We start from the raw sequence: 7,403 nt of genomic DNA, 5'->3' as shown, positions 1-7,403 counted from the left end.
GCTCGAAGGCTAATAATTAGAGAGTTTTGGATTGCAAGCCGGAATTTTCACAAGCCTTACACAAGCTCTTTCCTACCTTGGCGCATGTCTTTGTTTGAGAGCCTCATGAAGCTGACCAAACGGCATTTAACTTGGCTCGTGACCCTTCATTTATTTCCAACGTGGTTGTCCTCTAAGTGCACCGTCGATTTGTGGACAAATCGCTTTCAAGAGGAGAGGAATGATGCAAACATGAAGAACTAGTCCCCTTCCAAAAGAGTTGCAATCTATCCAATTCGTATTGGTCACGATCCTCCAGCTTATTGAGTCAAATGAAGAGTAGTTTCATTAGTAATTTTCGTAGCTATTGAAGTTGTTAGTTAAGGGTTGTTAAGCAAGGGTTTATTTGTCATTTATCTTGCTATTTTTAGTTGTTAATTTTAGCTTAATAATTCGGCCAGTATTATCCTTGTTTTAGTCGAATTCTAGTCATTAGTTTTAGGGTTTAGTTAAGTCCAAATAGCATTAAGGTTTGAGTCCATGTAAGGGTATAAATAACCTAGTATTTTCCAATGTTTTAGAGTTAATGAGAATTTTACAGAAATTATGTGAGTTTATTCACTTTCTCTCTCCAAGAGAGCCTTTCTTGAATACTTGAGATTCGTGAGAGTACTCAATTGAACTTATCAATCAAGTATCCACCTTGATTGTGGCGTTCTTCTACCCTATACCAAGGTTTGTTGTCCACATGAACAACGGGTTGAGGTCTTCCGCTGTGTTCGTGTTCAAACCTTGATATCAATCTAGATCCTCGAGCTTGATTTGCTACGGGTGTCATCACGAGGTTGGCGGGGTTCGTATCAGCCAAGCATCCGAAGCCATATCGATTACAATGGCCTAATGATAGTGGAGATGTTCAAGTCTATAAACAGGTTTGTGCTGGTGTTATTCCAATACAGACAAGCCATATTTTGTTAAGGTGTCCATAGCAACTTGACAAGCGTATAAGCTTTGATGAACCTACTAACAAATATTTATTCATTCATTGTAATAGAAAAGCCACACTTATACCCCTTACATCTAAAGAAAGAGAGGATGAATTAGAATCCAAGGGAGACATTGAGAGAATAAACAAAGAAAAATTCAAGAGAAAAGAAAAAAAGAGTAAGGTTGAATTGAGAGAAAGGGAAAAGGCAATTGAACAATCTGCAGTTGAGGTAAAAAAAAAAAAGAGAGGAAACAAAATATGATTGCAAAAACCAAAGATGTCAAGCGAGCATTGAGTATTAATTGGTCTATACTTGTACGTTTTTTCAAAGAAGTCTTGTTTACTACTAATGATCTTGACTAGTCTATGCCTTCTAGCATTGTGTCTCTCTTGTAGATTTATGAATTATATGTTAAGGCCTTTATTGGAAAATTTTGACATGTATTTTGATGATATTTTAATTTATAGTAGAAGTCTTGAAGAGCATGTTGAGCATTTGCATGTTGTTCTTGATGTACTTCATTGAGAAGTTATATGCCAATATCAAGAAATGCAATTTTTGTACTAACCAACTTGTATTTTTAGGATTCATTGTAAGTGAGCAAGGCATATAAGTTGATGGAAATAAGGTGAAAGCAATTCAAAAGTGAGCTACACTAAAGTTGATTAGAGAAGTCAGAAGTGTCCATGGTTTAACTAGCTTCTATCACTGATTTATCAAGAATTTTAGTACAATTGCAGCCCCATTAACTACGATAATTAAGAAGAATGAGGCATTTAAGTGGGGGAAAAAGAAGATAATGCATTCCAATTAATTAAACACAGGATAAAACACGCACCTTTACTTTCTTTACCTAATTTTGATAAGATTTTTGAGATTGAGTGTGATGCTTTAAATATTGGAAATGGTGTTGTTCTAATGTAAGATGGGAAGCATATCACATATTTTAGTGAGAAACTAAGTGAAGTTGTTTTGAGCTATTCGATGTCTGACATGGAGTTGTACACATTGGTAGGAGCTATGAAGACATGGTAGCATTACTTGAAACCTCATGACTTTGTTATCAACACTGATCATGAGCCTTTAAAGTACTTGAAAGCTCAACACAAACTTAGCAAGCACCATACAAGATGGGTTCCATTCATAGAGAACTTTCCATATGTAATCAACTACAAAATCGATAAGACCAATGTTGTAGCTAAGTTACTTACAACTTTATATGCTAAGCTACTTGCTTTGAGCTTATTAAAGAACTTTATCCTAACAATTTTGAGTTTGGAGATATATTCTGTTCATGTGAAAATCTACCCAAGGTAAGTTTTACATTAATGATGGCTTCTGTTTTACCTTGATGAGTTATGTGTTCCAAATTGCTCTATTTGAGATCTGTTAATTAAGGAATCACATGGAGGTGATCTTATGGGACATATTGGGGTTGCAAAGACCTTTACTATTTTATAGGAGTATTTTCATTGGCCACATATAAGGAAGGATATCAACCGTATGGTACAAAGATGTGGGACTTGTCATCAAGCAAAGTCAAAAGTTAATCCTTATGGTCTGTATATTCCTTTGCCTATACCTAAGGAATCTTGGGTTGATTTATTGATGTGTGCACGGATGGCGGTCTTGACTCCAGGCTTTCAGAGAGACATTGAAGGCTTGAAAGGGTCAAGCAAGTTGGCTACACATGGGTCCAAGCCCATGAAGCACCAAAGGCGGAGGCGTGAAGGTCCCTCGCTGAGCTGTTCGGGGGTGAGAGAAGTCGAGCCTTTCACTTGCTTTGGCAAGGGTGTTGAGCGATCTTGCGTCTTGTCCCTGATTGTTCTACCGACCTATTCCCCTGGAGTATTCACCTTCATCAGACATATTCAATCTCAATGTCCAAACCAACGTGTCATGTTAATCACTCACAATGGCGAAATCGTGTCCGATGATGATGATTATGAGGAGGTGCCCGAATTGGTCAACGACTGCCTGGAAGATGATTCAGCTGCGGATGCTTGCTCGCCTACGCAAGGAGAAGTAGGTTGCTTGGTAGCACGACGAGTGCTAACCACCCGAGTTAAGGAGGACGAGCAACTACAAAGAGAGAATCTATTTTACACTCGTTGTAAGATCGGTGACAAAATGTGTAGCCTCATCATTGATAGTGGGAGTTGCACGAATGTGGCAATCTTGCTCATGGTTGAGAGTTTAGGGCTCCCAACTACTAGGCATCCCCATCCTTACCGCCTCCAATGGCTAAGTGAGGATGGCGAGGTACGCGTCTTCAAACAGGTACGCATTCCCTTCATAATTGGTAGTTACACTGATGAAGTCGTATGTGACGTAGTGCCTATGCATGCTACGCATGTCATCTTGGGGAGGCCCTGACAATTTGACAAACACGAATGTGATGCTTCTGTGTTAGCATTACCCAACTTCAACAAAACTTTTGAAATCGAATGTGATGTTTCTGGTGTAGGTATTGGCGCCGTCCTGATGCAAGACAAAAGGCCTTGTGCCTTCTTTAGTGAGAAACTGGGAGGAGCTGTCTTAAACTATCCTATGTACGACAAGGAGTTGTACGCACTGGTAAGGGTCTTGGAGACCTGGCAACACTATCTTCGCCCTAGGGAGTTCGTGATACACACTGATCACAAATCCTTGAAATTCCTCAAGGGCCAACCAAAGTTAAGCAAGTGCCATGCCAAATGGATAAGTTTTATCGACAGGTTCTCCTATGTCATTAAGTACAAAACTGGAAAGACAAATATGGTAGCTGATGCTTTATCTCGTAGACATTCTTTGCTAGATGTTCTTGATGCCAAGTTGTTAGGGTTTAAGATGATCAAGGAGATATATACCCATGACCATGACTTTGGGGAAATCTATGCATCTTGTATAAAGAGTCCACATAGAAAGTATTTCTTGCACAATGGATTTTTATTTTATGTGGATAAATTGTGTGTCCCCAACTCCTCCATTCGTGATCTTTTGGTTAGAGAGGCCCACAGTAGTGGTCTCATGGGACACTTTGGCATTGTTAAGACTCTAGCCATGTTACAAGAGCATTTTTACTGGTCGCACATGCGTAGGGACGTTGAACGATTGGTAGATGTGTCACTTGTCATAAGGCAAAGTCTAAAACAAATCCATATGGCCTATATACCCCATTGCCTATTCCTCACTTTTCTTGGGTAGACTTGTCTATGGACTTTGTCTTAGGCCTACCTAGGTCACCAAGGGGTAATGATTCCATCTTTGTCGTGGTTGATAGATTCTCTAAGATGGCACATTTTATCCCCTGTCACAAAACTGACGATGCATCTCATATTGCTAACTTGTTCTTCAAAGAAATTGTCCGTCTGCATGGCATGCCTAGAACCATTGTTAGTGATAGAGATGTAAAGTTCTTGAGTTATTTCTAGAAGACTTTGTGGTCTAAACTGGGAACTAGATTGTTATTCTCCACCACCAGCCATCCACAAGGTGATGGACAAACTGAAGTTGTCAATCGCACATTTGGTACTCTACTTCGGGCTTTGATTAAAAAGAATCTTAAAACTTGGGAAGAGTGTTTGCCTCATGTTGAATTTGCCTACAATCAAACTGTTCATAGTGTAACACACTACTCACCTTTTGAGGTTGTTTATGGCTTTAATCCCCTGACCCCCTCTGGATTTGGTACCCTTACCTTCCTCTGAGCACACAAGCTTAGATGAAAAAAAAAAAGCTGATTTTGTGCACAGGTTACATGATGTCGTTAGGGCAAACATTGAGAGGCGTACTCAGCAATACATCCAGCAAGCCAACAAGCACCGTCGTAAGATGATTTTTGAGCCTGGCAACTGGGTTTGGCTTCACTTGAGGAAGGAGAGATTTCCCAAGCGCGACAAAGCAAGTTATCCCCAAGAGGAGATGGACCCTTTCGAGTTCTCCAACGAGTTAATGACAACGCTTACAAACTGGAGCTACCTGGGGAGTATAATGTTAGCGCGACCTTCAATGTCACGGATTTGAGCCCGTTTCTTGACATGGAGGACCCAGATTTGAGGGCAAATCCTTCTCAAGAGGAGAGGACTGATGTGTGCATGGACCTCAGCCCATGTAATGACCCAGTCTGGGTTTCATTGGGCCCAGTCACACGTGCACGGGCCAAACTCTTCAAAGAATCCCTCCAAGCCCTTGTTCGCATTGTCCAAAACCAACATGGAGTCCATAGAGATATTGAAGGCTTGAAAAGAGACAACCAAATCATCTACACTATGATCCAAGCCCATGAAAAGTCAAGTGGGCCTCCAAGAGAGTTGGCCGAGTAGGGCTTTAAACCTTAGTATTTACTTAGAGTTAGTTTAGTCGCTTTAGTAGAGCATGGGCCGGCCCATCTTGACACCAAGATGGCCGACTGCTTCCTTTAAGGTTTCTAGGATTTTTAGTAACCTTTAGCCTATAAAAAGGCTAGCTTTGTAAGTTTTAAGGAGACGTTTTATCAATAAAGTTTGTTATTTTCGATTCTTCTTCTTGAGAGAGAAGTCGAGCCTTTCACTTGCTTTGGCAAGGGTGTTGAGCAATCTTGCGTCTTGTCCCTGATTGTTCTACCGACCTATTCCCCTGAAGTATTCACTTTCATCGGAGTTGTCGTCTACTGCCTTTAATCAAATCGTGTCGTCTGTTTGATTCTAGGTTCCGCAATCCAAGCGTTGGACAATCTCGCTAGATCCTTGGGCAAACGTGCTACGTGTCTCGAAACAAGTTGATCGAGGAACGTATCAGTTGGCTTCAGAGCTTTGGTAGAGGTATCTTTCGTTATATCCATTGTTGTTGTTCTTGTTTCATCTAGTTTCGGTGTTTTCCACTGCCTTGTTCTATCCAAAAAAAAAAAAAATATCTGTTTATCATATTTGTTGCTTCCTTACCGTGGAAAAAAAAAACTGTTCGCATCTAAATCTGTCCGTGTGTTGTGGCGAATTTGCCCAACGTTTGTGTCCGCATAGCCTTCCTCTTGTTGCGTCAATTTGTGTCCGTTAGCATCCCATAATTGCACCTCCAAAATCTGTCTACACCTTAGTTCTTTTGTTGCGTCCATTCTGTCCGTAGTAGTTGTCACATCAAGTGCTGGACGTTTGTGTCTCCAACGTGCATGGTTTGATGGTCATCAAATCTGTCCGCGACTTGTTGTTGTTGTGGGTCGTTTGATGTTCACCAAATCTGTCCGCATTTTTTTTTTGGTACTGAGTCGCTAAATATTTTCCCAAGCCTGCCCGCCGCCAATAACCTTCCAAATTTCGTCCATTCCATCTCAAAATCTCACCCAATTGTGTCCTACACTCTTGCTTACTCTTGTGGGAAAAAGTTGGTAACGGTTATTGGAGTCGAGCAGCATTTCTCATCCACCTCAACCGACAGGTAAAGGCATTGGGTAAGATTGCTTAGAGAGTGTCTTGAGTGATAAACACGAGCGAGAGTGATACACTAAGGGAGTAAAGTGAGGATATATTTGCACTATTTCTTCTTGTTACTAACCTTTTGCAGGGCATCAAGAGAGACATGGAGCAACAACAACCACCCACTGACTACTCCTTGATGTTCACCGCCATGAAGAACGAGCTCAGGCGAGTTAGTGAGCAACAAATGGAGGAATTGCACACTCGCTTTGATGAACTCTCCAAGAGTCTCACACGAGACTCTCGTTCTTGATCTCACAACCGGAGTAACCGTGACACCAGGGACGCAAATAGTGAAGGCTACTCGGGTAGTAAGGATGATGAACATGCCGAGAGGTCTAAGAGGGACACGTCTAAGAACGAACTCAAGGGGCTTAAAATTCAAATCCCCGCGGTCAAAGGCAAGAGTGACCCTGAGGCTTACTTGGAATGGGAAGGTCGCATCGAGATGGTCTTCGACTGCTACGATTATAGTGAGGAACAAAAGGTGAAAGTTGCCACCGTTGAGTTCACCGACTACGCCTTAGTCTGGTGGGACCAGGTAAGGACACATAGAAGGAGAATGGGAGAACCACGGGTCCGAATTTGGCGAGAGCTCAAGGCATTGATGCGTAAGAGATTCGTTCCAAACTACTACAATTGAGATCTCCACTCCAAACTGCAAACCCTGACTCAAGGCAGCATGAGTGTAGAGGACTATTACAAGGAGATCGAAATGGCCATGATGAGGGCAAACATTCAAGAGGATGGTGAAGCGACCATGGCCAGGTTTTTTAGAGGTCTCAATCCTGACCTTCAGGAAGCCTTGGAGCTCCAACATTATGTGGCCTCCTTGAAAACAGATTTGGTAACTTCCAAATTCTACTCCAAGAAGGATTAACAAACCAGAAATTTGTTCCTACTCAATTCAGTTCCAAGAAGGATTGTACAAATCTGATTAGTTTAGGAAACCTTTTGGGAAAATCCCTTTTCTTCTTGTAACAACTTTTAGAAGGTTCCAAATTCC

This window comes from Coffea eugenioides, chromosome 5 (genome assembly GCF_003713205.1).
Source record: "Coffea eugenioides isolate CCC68of chromosome 5, Ceug_1.0, whole genome shotgun sequence".
NCBI classification, from domain to species: Eukaryota; Viridiplantae; Streptophyta; class Magnoliopsida; order Gentianales; family Rubiaceae; genus Coffea; species Coffea eugenioides.
The sequence above is the reverse complement of the archived record's forward strand: the minus strand, read 5'-3'. Positions refer to the sequence as shown.